The following is an 18,569-nucleotide window of genomic DNA, read 5'->3' as shown; positions in this document are numbered from 1 at the left end:
TAAATTCAATCAAATTTAGTTTTATTTGTATAGCAATTTTAATAATGGATAATTTTAACAATTATCACAAAGCAGCTTTACAGATATACACTATATTGCCAAAAGTATTTGCTCACCTGCCTTGACTCACATATGAGCTTAAGTGACATCCCATTCCTAATCCATAGGGTTCAATATGATGTCAGTCCACCCTTTGCAGCTAGAACAGCTTCAACTCTTCTGGGAAGGCTGTCCACAAGGTTTAGGAGTGTGTTTATGGGAATTTTTGACCATTCTTCCAGAAGCGCATTTGTGAGGTCACACACTGATGTTGGACGAGAAGGCCTGGCTCTCAGTCTCCGCTCTAATTCATCCCAAAGGTGTTCTATTGGGTTGAGGTCAGGACTCTGTGCAGGCCAGTCAAGTTCATCCACACCAGACTCTGTCATCCATGTCTTTATGGACCTTGCTTTGTGCACTGGTGCACAGTCATGTTGGAAGAGGAAGGGGCCAGCTCCAAACTGTAAAAACAGTCTGCATGCCCAGGTGCTTGATTTTATACACCTGTGGCCATGGAAGTGATTGGAACACCTGATTCCGATAATTTGGATGGGTGAGCAAATACTTTTGGCAATATAGTGTATTTTAATTCCTGGTATAAATTTTACATATATGAATTTATAGCAGAGCTCTTTGTGCATGTGGAGCGGCACCCCATACTTAAAAGTAGACGGCCTTTCAATTTCATAAAATCGGTGAAATTTAGTGCCCTCTGAAATTTGGTCATTGTGATATATGTTTATTTTTGTAAAATCTTAAAAAAAAACCCCAGGCCATCCTGTGGCTGGGAAGTTATTTCATTTGAGGGGATTCCCTAGCAAATAATGTGCATGAAATCACTCGCTTCAAGCAGACAGAGGAAGTCCATGTGCACACTTACCTGAGTCATGGTCATCTTCTTCATCTTTTGGGTTTTATGGCAGCTGGCATCCAGTGTTGCATTACTGCCATCTACAGGTTTACCTTGACTGTGCACTAACAGTTCCATCATTCTGTCACTAAACGAACAGCTGATCACACCGAGGTGCTCGCTGACCGCTGATATTTATTAGTTTGGTCCTGCGTTTCCTTTCCTTCGCAACATAATGTCTTTTCTTCTCACTTTTCATTACTGTAGCTGGTCTTTCACGTTTCATTCGCATACTCACGTCTGCCATTGTTCTCTCCTGTTTCGGATTTGTATCCCACAATGCCTTGTGCGAATGGGGAAAGCCCATCATGTCATGCATGACGTAGTATCTTAAATGAGGTCATGGTGAAGCAAGAAAAAAATAGCAGAGAATTTAGGGCCACGGGGCTCTAAATTCATTAATTGTTCTTTTAGGAAAAAAAATAATAATAAAATCAGAAGTTTGTGATTCAAATTCAAAAATCAAATCAAATCAAGTTTATTTGTATAGCGCTTTTAACAATAAACATTGTCGCAAAGCAGCTTTACAGAATTTGAACGACTTAAAACATGAGCTAATTTTATCCCTAATCTATCCCCAATGAGCAAGCCTGTGGCGACGGTGGCAAGGAAAAACTCCTTCAGACGACACGAGGAAGAAACCTCGAGAGGAACCAGACTCAAAAGGGAACCCATCCTCATTTGGGCAACAACAGACAGCCTGACTATAATATTAACAGTTTTAACAGGTATAACCCTCAACTGTCCTCATGGGGCCGTCCTTCACAGGAGCGGTGCGATAAAACTCCGACCAGACACAGGGCACCAGGATGGATCAAGCAGGTCCGAGGGGCAGAAGAAATTCAGTAGCTTTTGATCCTCTAAAAAAATAAATAATTGGGTGTTGGGAAAATTCTTTTTATGACCAAAACATGAAAAATCTGAAAGGCAGTCTACCTTTAAGAGAATATGGTAATGCATTGACCTGATTTTTGATGGCTTGACTGTATGATGTCCGTACAAACAACATAAGTGTCCCACTACAGGGAACCCGATCATAAGTGCAAGGCGATGTATCTCAAACACTTGACCACCGGACAATGAAATTTGTATTTTCATTTATATAAGATACAGTAGATTTAACATTTTGTATGGCTTTCTTTCTTTTTTTTAAAACATGAAATAAGAATGGCTCAAATGACACACACACACACACACACACACACACACACACACAGTAACCATAACAATGCTCTTACCAGTTGTAGCTTGCATTGACTATTGAACTAGCCAAGCTTGCTTTCTAGATTAGATGTATCCTTATGTGTAATGCAAAAGTAATAAAGATCAGTGTAACTCTGGTTCTGAGGAGGTTGTTGTCTTTGAAGACAAAAAATTATGAGAATTTGAGCTGTTTGTGAAACTTGACTATGCAGCCACGTTTAAAGTGGGACATCTCATCACATGCTGATTTTTTTTTTTTAGCTACATTGCAATGTTGAAATATATACAATTGTTGTGAAAGCACTAGAAGAGGGCATGAATTCATAGACTAAGCAGTGTATTTTGTTAAAAACGACCAACAGGCAGATGTCATTGTCAACTGTTACTAAGATCACCAGAGCAAAGACAAGGCATCATAACACTATCAGATACAACTCATGTACAATGAAATGTGTTTACGCAGCAGATCCTAAACTCAACCATGTGGATGTAACCCAGTTTTCACAGTTCACCTCACTGTTTCACTTGGCTGTCACTAAGTGCAAACAGTAAGGGGACTTTATCTGAGCCTGGAACTGGTGCGCTAACTTGATTGACTGTATATGTCAGTGTCTGTGTATGTGTTTGTGTGCATGTTCTGTTTGGCCACACATTTCCCTCCAAGGTGAACAACCATGTCATGACACTATCTGAACACATTGTGTGTTAAGCTAACCTCTTCTGAAGCAGCTAGAGACCACTTTAAATTCCAGTGACCCCATCGGTAAATATATAAAGGGGCATATTTTGAAAAACTCACATTTTCAGTGCTTGTGCACATACATTTAGCCTAGCAACCAACAAACCATGAAATAAGTTAACTCAGTCAATTTCTTTTGAGCTGACTATTTTAGAAAACACGTGCTTCAGATTTGGCTCCCCTTTCTAGGTCACAAGGTGCTCATTAGAATTATGCCACCCCTTCATCTGAGTATCTCCACTTATGAATTGAGAACTGTCTTTGTGAATGAATATTCATGAGAAAATGCTACTTGATTGGTAGGCAGAAAAGAGGGGTGAGGTGAGCAGTGGATCATTATTATTTAAAGGAACAGGCACACAAATTGGCCATTTTGAAGAGGGCTGTTTAGACAGGTGAGAAGAGAGCTGTGATGCTTTATCCTTGTGGTATTTTGGCCAAAGCATGTCTCAGACATTTCATTAAAACCTCAGGGAAATGTGTCAATTTGTGGAAAAGGTGTACAGTGGTGTTTGAAAGTTGGTGAACCCTTTAGAATTTTCTATATTTCTGCATAAATGTGACCTAAAACATCATCAGATTTTCACATAAGTCCTAAAAGTAGATAAAGAGAACCCAGTTAAAAAAATGAGACAAAAATATTATACTTGGTCATTTATTTATTGAGGAACATGATGGTAAACGTACCAATTAAGCACACTGAAATCTATGTTCAGACATTTTTGAAATGCAAACCAATATTTTTAGGTGGAAATATTTATTTAAGCTGAAATATTAATGTCTCATCTAGCAAATCCTTACCTTGCTCATTTTCATTTGTACATTATTATAAATATACATTTATTTAAATGTAAAAAGTCTGGATGTGCTTAAAGGGTAAATTTTGTACCTTTTAAGCCCACCCCTGGTCCAAATAAGCACACTATAACATTTTGTTCCTTTAAAAGACAGTTTATTTCTGGATTTATATCTTATTATATGCATTTTAATTAAAGAGTGGCAACAACAATAAAATGTGAAAATATGATGGGGGTGAGTGAAAATCAGCAAGAATGAACAGCACTGGTTCCTGTATCCCTAAAGACACACATAAACATGAACACAATTCTACAAAATATTCAAAGATACACTGAGGAAACTGTCAATACAGTACATTTAAAAAAAATAATCCACAATCCATTATCCAGTTCATAAAAAACTGTCCTACACACACAAGGCTTTGAGCTGCCTTTTGAAGACCTTTTCAACTTCATCGTAGTTTTTTAAGTGAAACGGCCCAGCACCCTCCAGTTCTGCCTTGCACAAAAACAATTGTTTTTGTACATTTTCAATTTTATCTCTTGCTGGCAGGACATAGGTATTGTTTGGGCCCCTATTTAGAAATTTCACTATGTACTCCTCCCCATCAGGGGGTGTGGAGACATTTAGTGGGCGGACAATGTAATAGGCTGGAGGAGAGGTGAACATGACGGCATAGTACACATCAGACTCAATAGTTAAAGATGGCTGAGTTGAACTTTTTGTGTCTGTTATCTTTACATCTCTGTCTCCATCGCTTCCATGCCTGGGCTTTTGTGGCACTGCCTTTCCATCTCTATCCAGTTTCTTTTTTTTGTTGTTCTCCCTCTTCAAATCTTTGGATTGCTCTCCTTTTTTCCGTTTCTCACCCTCAGCCAACCTGGACATGACCTCTGGGGAGGTTAGAGATTCTCCATACTTCATTGTACTAACTCTCTGTTTTTTGGTGCTCTCCTTTTTGTGTGGCGTTATGTGTCTCAAGAAAAAGTCCTTAATGCTACTTGCCATGGTGGCATCTTCCATGTTGTTCAGTTGGGCAGCAAGGATGGTTAGTTGTGGACTGGTGACATGAATGTTTTTTATGTTAAGGACATTGGAGCCTGGGATTGTTTCAACGTTCAAAACTATCTGAGACAGTGAGTCGGTGCTGTTTGTTGGCAATGTGAGGCACTCTTGGGGAGGAGACGCAGAGGTAGTCTGTGGTAGACTATTGCTGGAGTTCAGGTTGCTGCTGCGCACATTCTTCTGCATACGGTGTGTACGCATTTTGTTGCTTCACCCTCATTGGGTTCCATGGAAAAATCCCTGTGGCCTCAAACCCACTTCTGAGATTGTCAGATTTTAAAGAGGTTTCCAGGACCTCCTTCAGTTTAGCCGGGAAATCCTCCTTCCTAACCTTGTCCTTTGACACACGTGAATGGCACCTTAATTTCTTCCGCCACTGCCTCTTCACCTCCCCAAAGACTGCCTTGTCTAAAGGCTGAAGCAAGTGGGTAAGATTTGAAGGTAGGCGTAAAAGTTTAACGTTGTTCTCTTGTGACATTTTTGGTAGATTCAAAGAAAATCTGTCTTTTGATTAGACTGTAATTTATCTTCTATATCCACAATCGTAAACAAACAAGATATATTCATGAACATTAATCTCTTAAATTTGTATTGAATAGAGACACTTACCCAAGATGAGAGCTGAAATTTCATAAAATGTTGTTGAATGAGGGGTCTCTTCAGAGCAAAGTTTATGGACAGCTTTCAAAATGATCGCCAGGATGAGTCAGCAGAATTGTGGTCATATCAAAATATGCAGCTGAATGATTGGTTGCACAATACAGGAAATGTTTAATAACAACTGTATCTATTGGTTAATTTGTAAAGCCAGACTATTTCATGTGCATTTTATTAGTTATTTGAGTTTAAAGTGTGCTTAAAGGGTACGTGAGCTTAATTGGTACATTTACCCTACATACCTGAGTGGCAAAAATATGTGAACCTCTAGGATTAGCAGTTAAATTGAAGATGAAATTAGTCAGGTGTTTTCAATCAGTGGGATGACAATCAGGTGTGAGTGGGCACCCTGTTTTATTTAAAGAACTGGGATCTATCAAAGTCTGATCTTCACAACACGTTTTTGGAAGTGTATCATGGCACGAACAAAGGAGATTACTGAGGACCTCAGAAAAAGCATTGTTGATGCTCATCAAGCTGGACAAGGTTACAAAACCATCTCGAAAGAGTTTGGACTCCACCAATCCACAGTCAGACAGATTGTATACAAAGAAAATTCAAGACTATTGTTACCCTCCCCAGGAGTGGTTGACCAACAAAGATCACTCCAAGAGCAAGGCATGTAATAGTCGGTGAGGTCACAAAGGACCCCAGGATAACTTCTAAGCAACTGAAGGCCTCTCTCACATTGGCTAAAATTAATGTTCATGAGTCCACCATCAGAAGAAAACTGAACAACAATGGTGTGCATGGCAGGGTTGCAAGGAGAAAGTCACTGCTCTCCAAAAAGAACATTGCTGCTCATCTGCAGTTTGCTAAGCCAGAAGGCTATTGGAAAAATATTTTGTGGATGGATGAGGCCAAAATAGAAATTTTTGGTTTAAATGAAAAGCGTTATGTTTGGAGGAAGGAAAACACTGCATTCCAACATAAGAACCTCATCCCATCTGCGAAACGTGGTGGTAGTATCATGGTTTGGGCCTGTTTTGCTGCATCTGGGCCAGGACAGCTTACCATCATTGATGGAACAATGAATTCTGAATTATACCAGCGAATTCTGAAGGAAAATGTCAGGACATCTGTCCATGAACTGAATCTCAAGAGAAGGTGGGTTATGCAGCAAGACAATGATCCTAAGCACACAAGTCGTTCTCCCAAAGAATGGTTAAAGAAGAATAAAGTTAATGTTTTGGAATGGCCGAGTCAAAGTCCTGACCTTAATCCAATTGAAATGTTGTGGAAGGACCTGATGCAAGCAGTTCATGTGAGGAAACCCACCAACAACCCAGAGTTGAAGCTGTTCTGTACGGAGGAATGGGCTAAAATTCCTCCAAGCCGGTGTGTAGGACTGATCGACAGTTACCGGAAACGTTTAGTTGCAGTTATTGCTACACAAGGGGGTCACACCAGATACTGAAAGCAAAGGTTCACATACTTTTGTCACTCACAGATATGTAATATTGGATCATTTTCCTCAATAAATAAATGACTAAGTATAATATTTTTGTCTCATTTGTTTAACTGGGTTCTATTTATCTACTTTAAGGACTTGTGTGAAAATCTGATGATGTTTTAGGCCATATTGCAGAAATATAGAACATTCTAAAGGGTTCACGAACTTTCAAGCACCACTGTATATCACCTTTAACATAATTAAACTGTTAAAATAATAGATAATTTACTTTAATAGTATAAAGTAATAGTTTAATAGTTTAAAGTAATAGATACTTTAAACATGTGCAATAATATTTACTGGTGCTGTAGAGCTTTTTATTCTTGACACCTCCTCTGACAGAATATATTTTTTAATTAAAAATTTGATTATTCCATGTGGACATTATTCATTGATATTCATCCTAAACCTCCAAAAATGACATCTTATGAAGTAAAAATATCTTAATTATAGTCAAATTTATCTCATATTTCCTATTGTATGATTACAAGTCTTATATTAAACTTTTTATGCTTTAAATAGTCTTGTTCTATTGGCAGATATTTATGCTAATTTTAAACATTTATTTTAAAAAAAAGCAAAATGATCTGCCAATAGAATGGCACTTTAAATCTTCAATAAAAATGTTTCAAAAATAGTTTTAATAATCTATTTGGCAATCTTATAATAGGAAATGATAAATAAATGTGACTGTATTCAATATATTTTCACTTGATAAGATGTTTTTTTCAGTGTATTAACAGCTTTAATCCTTGTCAGCATCATGCTGAATCCGAAGCCTATACTGAAAACACTGAGTGTGAATCATACATTCCGAATGGTACATATGTCCTTCACAATACACCATGTACACACACCTCAAATTTTTTGACTGACAGGTTTGTGGCATTACTTACTACCACTGTAATAAAAGCTATGCTTCACAGACTCCTGGAAATCCCCAAACTCCACATTGAGAACCATTGCCCTAAGGGATCCTTTGTGCCATAACAGTTGGAAATTGGATTTCCATTTGCATATTGTACAACACTTATCAGCATGCGGGGTGCCATTTATCACCTTGGCAACGTGGCACAGCTCCAGGGTCCTTGTGTCAATGCTGAGCTCAAGTAACTACCTCTGTGTGAGTTTCACATTTTCTTCTTGTGTCTGTGTATTTTTAATCTGGGTTCTCTGGTTTCCTCTTACCACACAAAAACATGCCAGTAGGTGGATTCAGAACTCTAAAAATGTCCCAAGGTGTGAATGAATGTGTATGATGCCTTGTAATGGACTGGCATCCCATCCAGGGGTATTCCTGCTTTGTGCCCAGTATTCCCAGGACTGGCTCCAGTTCAACCACCATTCTGACCATGATAAAGGAGTTACTAAAGATGAATGAGTGAAAGTGGACATTATCATGGGAATATATTGCCATTATTTCATTTCCTATGGCTCTAACTGATTATTCATTATATCTCTAAATGGAAGTATTCCCACAGAACCACATGCCTGTGATTTGAGGAAATGTGATTTATTTTGACAAACTAGCTGAATTGCTGAGATTGGTACTGAGGTTATTAGCTCTTAAACTTGAGCAAATTGCTTCCCATAGTGATTAAAATATGTGTTGGCATCTCAGAAAGGAGAGAGAGAGAGAGAGAGAAAGAGATGAATTTTAAAAATGAATTACCTTCTAGCATTTTTAAAATTAATATTTAAGTTAAAGCTCAAGTTTTTAGGTTTTATGTGAGGTCAAGTAATGGAGTGAGAAAGTCAAAAGAAGACAAATGGGTTTGAACTCATCTAAAATTAAAATCATTCAACATTTGACATGCAAAAATGCATCATTAGTAACACAACATTAAATATAAATATAACTAACTTAACAACTCAATTTCATTTGATTAAACCTGACAATGTTTTTTATGTAACATAAAAGGGTTTACTAATTGGTTCTTAAATACTTCTTCTTGTTCTTCATGTTCATCATGTCAAGATCTTAAATACAAAAAAAGTGTTGCAGTGATAATGATACCAATTATCTTGGTTCAAGCTATGGCCAAAGCACAATAATAAGGTAAATAATAAAGCCAAAGCCCACAAGGTTAAACATACTGTATATGTAGAGCATTATCATTACCTGTTCCCATTGTTTTTAAATCTCTATAGAATATTTTTGAAGATCCCCGTACACTGATGAAACTTAAAGTTAAAATCTCATCTCATCTCATTATCTCTAGCTGCTTTATCCTGTCCTATAGGGTCGCAGGCAAGCTGGAGCCTATCCCAGCTGACTACAGGCGAAAGGCGGGGTACACCCTGGACAAGTCGCCAGGTCATCACAGGGCTGACACATAGACACAGACAACCATTCACACTCACATTCACACCTACGGTCAATTTAGAGTCACCAGTTAACCTAACCTGCATGTCTTTGGACTGTGGGGGAAACCGGAGCACCCGGAGGAAACCCACACGGACATGGGGAGAACATGCAAACTCCACACAGAAAGGCCCTCGCCAGCCACGGGGCTCGAACCCAGACCTTCTTGCTGTGAGGCAACAGCACTAACCACTACACCAACGTGCTGCCCCATATCACAATATCATCCGCAAACATCATGTTCCATGGTGACTCTTGCCTCACTTCATCCGTCAAACTATCTATCACTATGGCAAACAAGAAAGGACTCAAAGCAGATCCTTGATGAAGTCCCACCTTCACCTTGAACCATTCAGTTGTTCCAACTGCACACCTCACTTGTCTTGCATCACTCTAATATACTTCTAATTCACTCCACACTTTCTCATACAATACCATAACTCATCTCTCAGCACTCTATTGTATGCCTTCTCCAGGTGTACAAACACACAATGTAGCTTTCTCTGGCCTTCCCTGTACTTCTCCATTAACATTCTTAAAGCAAAAACTGCATCCGACATGCTCTTCCTTGGCATAAACCCGTACTGCTGTTCACAGATTGCTACCTCTCTTCTCAATCTCGCCTCTAATGTCCTTTCCCATAACTTCATGGTGTGGCTCATCAATTTTATCCCTCTGTAGTTACTGCAGCTCTGTACATCTCCCTTATTCTTGTATATTGGGATAAGCACACTCTTTCTCCATTGATTTGGCATTTTCTCATTCTCTCAGATCTTACAAAACAATCTTGTTAGGAACTCCACAGCCGTCTTGCCCAAACGTCTCCAAGCTTCAATTGGGATACCATCTGGTCCGACTGCTTTCCCAGTCTTCATTCTTTTCATGGCTGCCCTCACCTCATCCTTACTAACCAACTCTGCTTCCTGATTTGCTGTCTCCAACGAATCTGATCTTTTCTCTCTTGGATTCTCCTAATTTAATAAATCCTCGAAGTACTCTTTCCACCTTCTTAATACACTCTCTTTGTTTGTCAGCACATTTCCATTTACATCTTTCATCACTCTTACCTACTGTACATCCCTCGCTTCCCTGTTTCTCTGCCTAGCTAATCTGTACAGGTCTTTCTGTCCTTCTTTGGTCTCCAGTCTTTCATACAACTCCTGGCATGCATCTGCTTTCACCTCCACTACTGCTCTTTTTGCCTTCTGTCTCATCTCTCTGTATAGCCACCTGCTTTCCTCATCTCTCTGATTGTCCCAATTCTTCTTTGCTAGCCTCTTCTCTTTTATAATTTCCTGCACTTCTTTGTTCCACCACCATGTCTCCTTGTCTTCCTTCCTCCTTCCCGATGACCACCTGGGCACCTTCCTTGCTGCCTCTCTTACTAGTATAGCAGTAGTATCCCAATCTTCTGGCAGACTTCCATTACCACTCATTGCTCGTCTCATTTCTTCCCTAAACTCCTTCTGATGATCAATCTCTTTTAGTTTCCACCACTTAATCTTTGGCTCCACTATTTCATGCTTCCTCTTTTCCACTTTCAAGCTTATCCTGCACACGACCACTCGATGTTGTCTAGCTACACTCTCCCCTGCCATCACTTTACAGTCTCCAATCTCCTTCAGGTTACCCCTTCTGCAGAGTATGTAGTCCACCTGTGTAGATCTTCCTCCACTCTTAAACATCATCCTGTGCTGCTTTTTCTTCTTGAAGTATGTATTGACTATTGCCAAATTCATCCTCTTTGAAAAATCAACTACCATTTGCCCTTCCACATTTCTTTCTCTTACACCATATCTGCCCATCACGCCCTCATCTCCTCTGTTTCCCTTGCCAACATGTCCGTTGAAATCTGCTCCTATCAGCACGCGCTCCTCCCTCGGTATCCTTTCTTCCACTTCATCCATCTTTTTCCAGAAAGACTCTTTCTCTTCATTCTCACATCCAACCTGTGGGGCATACGCACACACAACATTGATTACCACTCCTTGAATCTCCAACTTCATGCCTATCACTCTATCTGACACCCTCTTCACATCAATCACACTCTCCCCTTAAAACAATACCAACACCATTTCTCTTTCCATCGACTCCATAATAAAACAACTTGCACCACCTCCACCTCCAATGTTCTTGGCCTTGCTTCCCTTCCACCTCATCTCCTGCACACACAAAATGTCTAACTTCCTTCTTTCCATCGTACCTCCAAGCTCTCTTGCTCTGCCAGTCAGTGTTCCCACATTCAGTGTTCCTACCCTCCATTCTAAGCTCCTTCCCTTTCATCTTTCATGCTCTCTCCTAACACACCTCCCCCATCTCTTTCTTCTTCTCTGTTTTGGCGCAACAGTAGCATACTTTCCACCGGCACCATGTTGACCAACAGTACCGGAAGTAGCCGTTGTTAACCCGGGCCCCGACCGATCCAGTATGGTATTTCTCTTTTCAATCTGCATGTTAGATTTGGCACAGTTTTACGCCGGATGCCCTTCCTGATGCAACCCTCTCCAATTTATCCAGGCTCGGGACTGGCACCAAGAGTACGCTTATGCACCCCCAGTGGCTGGATTCTCTAAAGAGCTTGTATAAAATATATAAAAGTCATGAAAGTTCTACAGTACCTAAATATCCACTGAAGAAAGTCAGAATTGCCTGATTTCCCTCCCTAGTATTAGCAGCAGCAAGCTCTGTGTTTGTGGGCAGTTATTTGCTAGTCAGATACAAGATGAAAATTCACAACAGCAAGATGAAGCACTTTTCTACTATAAATATTGCACTTTGTGACTTTTAAGGTAATTAAATTCATAAAGATATGAAATTATTTATTTCTCCTTTCTCTTGACAGGAGCTGGGAAACTGATGAAAACTTACGTGCTGATAGAAAATATTATTGTCTTTTCAACGTCTCTGTACAAGGATTGGAATAAAAATAATCCTCCACTGAAAAGCCTTCACTGTAACCATCTCGTAACTAGGAAGCCATTCAAATGTAAACAGGCAGAACGTTCTCCAATCTGTCTGTATAAAAGAGCTCTGTAAAAGCAAATGCAGAGTGATGAGGAGGTGTGTGTGTGTGCGCAGCATGTCTCCCTACAGAGGTACTAAAGCCCATTTCCTTTTTGACAGGAGGCTCTTGGTTTGAAAAGCCACACTTCTCTCTGAATTCAGTGCTCAGTAACGAGCTATGCTCCAGTCTTTTTGTTCATTGAACAAAGAGTACTTTTGTTTTTGTTTTTTTTTTAAATGTGTTTTTCTTATACTGTAGAATCTTTAGGGTCAGTATGTTCTCTTCATTTGGGGTTGATATGTAGAGAATGTTCATCATGAAAAAAGTGCTTGGATGAACAGTTCTCACTTTTTTGAGTGGATTCACAAGCTGTTCGATTAACCATCTCATATCAGCTGGAACAAAATTACTTTCTGATGAAGCAGAGTTTTTACATTGTAGTGAAAGGATGAAGAATCAGAAATGTGATGAAAATTTGTTGGAATTTCAATCCACTATTAACAAAAATATGACAAAAAATAATATAAGCTTTTCATGGGGGAAGCCATGGCCTAATAATTAGAGAAACAACTTTGGGACCAAAAGGTCACTGGTTTGATTCCCTGGGCAAGCAGGAATGGCTGAAGTGCCCTTAAGCAAGGCACCTAACCCCTAACTGCTCCCCTGGATGCTTTGGGTATGTCATACATCACTCTGGATAAGAGTGTCTGCTAAATGCCTGTAATGCAATATCATAAGTACTTTATTAGCCTAAATTAAGTCATTTAACAATGATGCTAATAATAATGCCAATAAGATAAATGATTGCACTTCTGGCTATTAAATGCTGTCAATGTAAATATAAAAATGTGAAGGCAGAGGCGAATGTTAGTTTGTGAATGGAGAACAAGGTTGCATGAGGTGAGTGGCAAAGTGATTTACACCTGGGATTGATTAACAGTGATAAGTGTGTGTGTGTATATATGTCTTCTGTTTCAGTGACAACTGAGGGCTTAAAAGAGGAGAGAAAGAGCTGAGAGGGGGAAAAAATTGAAATCCAGCACAGAGCTATATATGCTTGTGTGTCTCAGTGAGACTACACAGTAATAAAAACAGCAGAAAAGCAAAATCTGACAGAAAAAGTGAATAAAGTAAGTCAAAGTATCCTGGCTATCTCCATCATTCAGTATCTCAACCTCCATGAAGTGTTACAATAAGCTATTTAAACTGGATAGTGTAATTCATATATAAAAGTGGAGTAATCCATACAGATTTTATGATTTTAAAATCATTCAAGGTTTATTTATTATTCTTATGCATAAATTTACACGTACTCAGGAGCATGGGTAGGATCAGAGGTAGACAAAGTATCCAACATCATTACTTAAGTCAAAGTACAGATCCCACTGGTCAAATGTTACTCCGATACAAGTGAAAGTTGTTCAGTCAAATTTTTACTTAAGTTAAAGTACTGAAGTACTTGATTTTAAAAATACTTAAGTATTAAAAGTAAATTTTCTGTCAAAGCATTTTTGTATTATTGCCACATCGCTTACAAAACCTAATGCCTCTGAAGCAACTGACTGGATTCACAAAATGAACGCAGGCTGTGCCATCATGGCGGTTTAACATTAAGCTAACAAGTCGGTGAAACTCCCCCTGACATGCTAGCAAACTCTTTTCAAACTCGCAATCATATTGGGTAGCTAAGAAAAGAGAGATGTCTAATTTTTTTTTATTTGGCAAGATGATGCTAAAACATTTCTGAAAGGACTTCAGATAAGTTAACGTTATTCATGTTAGCGTAACTCCAGTTTTACATGCTAACTAATAGTGTCCAAGTTAGCTAGCTATGTGTTAACGTTAGCTGTGGACAAGGCAATGGCAACGTGGTGGGCAAATCCATAGAAAGTCATTTAACTACCCAGACTGCATAGCTATTGCAACGTTATCACTAGCTCTAAAAGCACAGACAACTTCGTTGCAAGCTTTCTTTTGGAATAAAATGTTTACATACCTCAATATGCTTCCGCAGGTTGGACAGCGAGTTTTTGTAGACCGTGATGTGGTTTGTTTTAGGCAAAAAAGCAAATATTTTAAATGAAACACATCTTTAATCCTTTCAGAAAACTGAAATATGGGTTCATGGGTCATGGGTGTGTGCATTATTCCCCAGAAGAACCGCCTCCTTCTGTTCTACCATCAACTGATCGTGTTCAAATAATGCTGCTGAGAAATCATTTAACTTGATTTTATACAGTCTGTGGATGTGACGTGACCCTAGTGATTACTGATAAGCTATCTCAGGGTCACCTGCGAAAAAACCAATCATGTTTTAGAAAAGAAAAGAAAAGAAAAAACATCCACTTTCAAAGCTGCTTCATAGTAATGAGTAACGAGGACCTTGATAGAAATGTAGTGGAGTGAAAAGTACTATATTTGTCATTCAGATGTAGTGAAGTTAAAGTCGTAAGTTTCCAAAAAAAAAAAATACTCAAGTAAAGTACAGATACTCAAAAAGTGTACTTAAGTACAGTACTCAAGTAAATGTACTTTGTTACTGTCCACCTCTGGGTAGGATACCAAATATATTGTGTAAATTCTCCTATGAACAATATAGAAATAAATCTGTATACCGTATATTCAGTATATGTGATACAGATTTATTTGTAAATTGTTCACATATTTATGGTAGCTAAATATAGTCAGAGTGGCTAGAGTCATTGAACTAACATTAGTTTGTTCCATCATTTGTAAGTCATGAGTGAGAACAGACTTGGGTAAATTTAGCACCACATACTGATAGTATCACCAGACATTTGTCATTTATAGACTGTGAGTTTTGTGTGGGCCTTTTGGATAATTGAAGACCTGATTATCTGCAGGGTTTAAATGGTGCCAAGCTGATAGTCATTCCAGCAGAGGGTTGCAATAAGCCAAGATGATGAAACCTGGACAAAATTTACATGTTCCCTAGGGCAGCTATACTTAAAAGTTTTCCCCTTATCAGGCCCACCTCTGAGTTTTCTAATAAGCAGTACATTTTGCAAGCACCACAAGCATGGCCAAAATCATTACTCGTCTGAAATAAAAGAAAGTGATGTCAATTAATTTTGGATAGTTCATACATGTGCAAATGTTGATTATGTTATCTGTCATTTTTATGATGAAAAAAACAGCTCTTTTTGTGTATTTTGCAGTACATTCCAACATACTTCAATATTAAAATGTGGACCTCCTACACAAAATGTGTAAAGATTGACAAGTTTGATAGTCTTTGATCTATCTATCTATCTATCTATCTATCTATCTATCTATCTATCTATCTATCTATCTATCTATCTATCTATCTATCTATCTATCTCACCCCTCATAAAAAAAACTGCTTCCATTCTGTCCCACATATTTGTCCTAGGGTGTGGTCTGATGTTTCTGATGCTAATGGGAGCAAATACAAAATTGTAAAATTTCCACAATGCAGCCAAGTATGATGTCATCATTTGTATTGAGAGACACAAGAAGCTTTGCCACTTTGGCAAGTTATCTGTAAGGCAAGCTGAAATTACAGTAAAAAGATGAGAATAAAAAATTTAAATAGAAATAAGAATAAAAAAAAATGTGGAATTAATATATTTATGTAAAGCTGCTTTGGGACAATGTCCATTGTTAATAGCTGTACAAGTAAAACTGAATTGAAATGTTATGTAGTTACATTGGTACTTGAAAGTTTGTGAACCCTTTAGAATTTTCTATATTTCTGCATAAATATGGCCTAAAACATCATCAGATTTTCACATAAGTCCTAAAAGTAGATAAAGAGAACCCATTTAAACAAATGAGACAAAAATATTATATTTGGTCATTTATTTATTGAGGAAATTGATCCAGTATTACATATCTATGAATGGCAAAAGTATGTGAACCTCCAGGTTCAGAACCTTCCATCCCGGGTTTTAGCAACAACCCTCTGCTCACTCCGGGAGGACTGGTGCAACTGAACTCACTTTCCTTAAAAAAAACCTTTCCTTTTCTTATAGTTTTCTTTTCCTTTAATTGTTGATACTGCACCCTCTTTCAATACGGGCTTATAGCCAATGCTCCTCAACAGATCAGAGGTGTCATACTAGTCTTCAGTCAAATATGCAGAGCAGAGGAGAGACCACTTCATAGCCGCCCAATGTGCCCGTGAACTACTTGCAAAATGCGTCCAAATTTTTGCAGTTTGAACATTCTTGGGCCATGAATGCAACATAAATCCACCTTCTGTCATGTTGCTGCACCGGCCAGCAACACATCTACATGGCATGGCGATAAATTAGCTCAAAATGGAGGATCGGAGTTGCAGTCAGCTCTGTGTTTTAGTATAGCGGAAATGGCGATGAGACCGATAGACTTCCTGTTGTGATGTTACGGATGTCACGGTCATTCACTCAGACCGCTACCTATATAAATCACTTTAATCGTAAAAATTACTATCTTAGGTTTATTGTTAACGCTTAAAACTATTCTTGTGCCATTCTTGAGGTCTTAAAGCATTTATAAATGAAAGTGAGGCCATGGCTCTGTGTATATGCTTTTAGGTCATTGTCTTGCTGCATGACCCACCTTCTCTTGAGATTCAGTTCATGGACAGATGTCCTGACATTTTCCTTTAGAATTTGCTGGTATAATTCAGAATTCATTGTTCCATCAATGATGGCAAGCCGTCCTGGCCCAGATGCAGCATAACAGGCCCAAACCATGATACTACCACCACCATGTTTCACAGATGGGATAAGGTTCTTATGCTGGAATGCAGCGTTCTCCTTTCTCCAAACATAACGCTTCTCATTTAAACCAAAAATTTCTATTTTGGTCTCATCTGTCCACAAAATATTTTTCCAATAGCCTTCTGGCTTGTCCATGTGATCTTTAGCAAACTGCATTGTTCTTTTTGGAGAGCAGTGGCTTTCTCCTTGCAACCCTGCCATGCACACCATTGTTGTTCAGTGTCCTCCTGATGGTGGACTCATGAACATTAACATTAGCCAATGTGAGCGAGGCCTTCAGTTGCTTAGAAGTTACCCTGGGGTCCTTTGTGACCTCGCCAACTATTACACGCCTTGCTCTTGGAGTGATCTTTGTTGGTCAACCACTCCTGGGGAGGGTAACAATGGTCTTGAATTTCCTCCATTTGTACATAATCTGTCTGATTGAAATAAATTTATTTTGAGAAAAACACATCTCTCATCAAGAAATAATTATTTTCAATAAAACAAATCTGCCACTATTCTTAGCACTCCTGGAAATTATAGTGGACACAATGTAACTTGAAGCATGTTTCCCATTTAAATTGAACAGTTCTGAGTTGATTGGAGTATGTAGGGACTTTCAAACTGTAACCCACAACTTCTTGATTAACTGGGGTACAAATATGAGGTGATACAAAAGGCCAAATTCCCTTACCCTGTGGCTGAAATCGCTCCCTACTTACTACATAGGGCACTATATAGTGGGGACGCCATTTTGTAGTGCTGTCTGAAATGATAGAGAGGACTATTACACCCTATATAATGCACTCAAAGTATTCCACAGTGCATCACGAAAAGTAGTGTACAACCGATGGTAACTAACCAAGCAATATATCCCATCATGCATTGTGGTTGTGCTGAAAGAAATCAAGTTAAAAGTCTCAAATTTGATTTAATAAAAGGCAGCGGCAAAGAAGAAAGTATTCAGCCTTGATTTAAAAGAAGTGAAAGATGCAGGTACTTTGTATTGATTAATGTGGGAAATGTGCTCAGTATAATATGGATTTATTACAAAAATACATGCATGTATTTATTATTTTGAAAACCCACCAGCCGGCTGAAGCACATTTTAATTGTGCGACAATAATGATGTAAATACCAGTGCGACAGATACATTTTACCAATGAGCTCACTATATAGTCCTCTATATAGTAATTCCCTATATAGTGAGTAGGGAGGAGTGAACGAGTGAGCAATTTCGGACACAGGGATGGTCATCCATCAACATGGGTGACAGACACACACACACACACACACATATATATATATATATATATATATATATATATATATATATATATATATATATATATATATATACAGAGAGAGAGAGTACTGTGTAAAAGTCTTAGGCACCTTTTTTTAGTACAAACTTTGTTATAAACTTTTATTTTATGACTTTTACATGATGGAATCAATATAAAAACACTTTAGATTTCCAAACATTAGGTTTTCAGCACGAAATTAAATGTTACAGAAGAATGTTTGCATGTCAGTAAAGTAAGCAGCATACAGTATGACATAACAGACCACTTTTCAGACAAAAACATAATGAAGGCTGCTGGGT

This window comes from Neoarius graeffei, chromosome 5, assembly GCF_027579695.1.
Source record: "Neoarius graeffei isolate fNeoGra1 chromosome 5, fNeoGra1.pri, whole genome shotgun sequence".
Lineage (NCBI taxonomy): Eukaryota > Metazoa > Chordata > Actinopteri > Siluriformes > Ariidae > Neoarius > Neoarius graeffei.
This window is presented reverse-complemented; position numbering follows the sequence as displayed.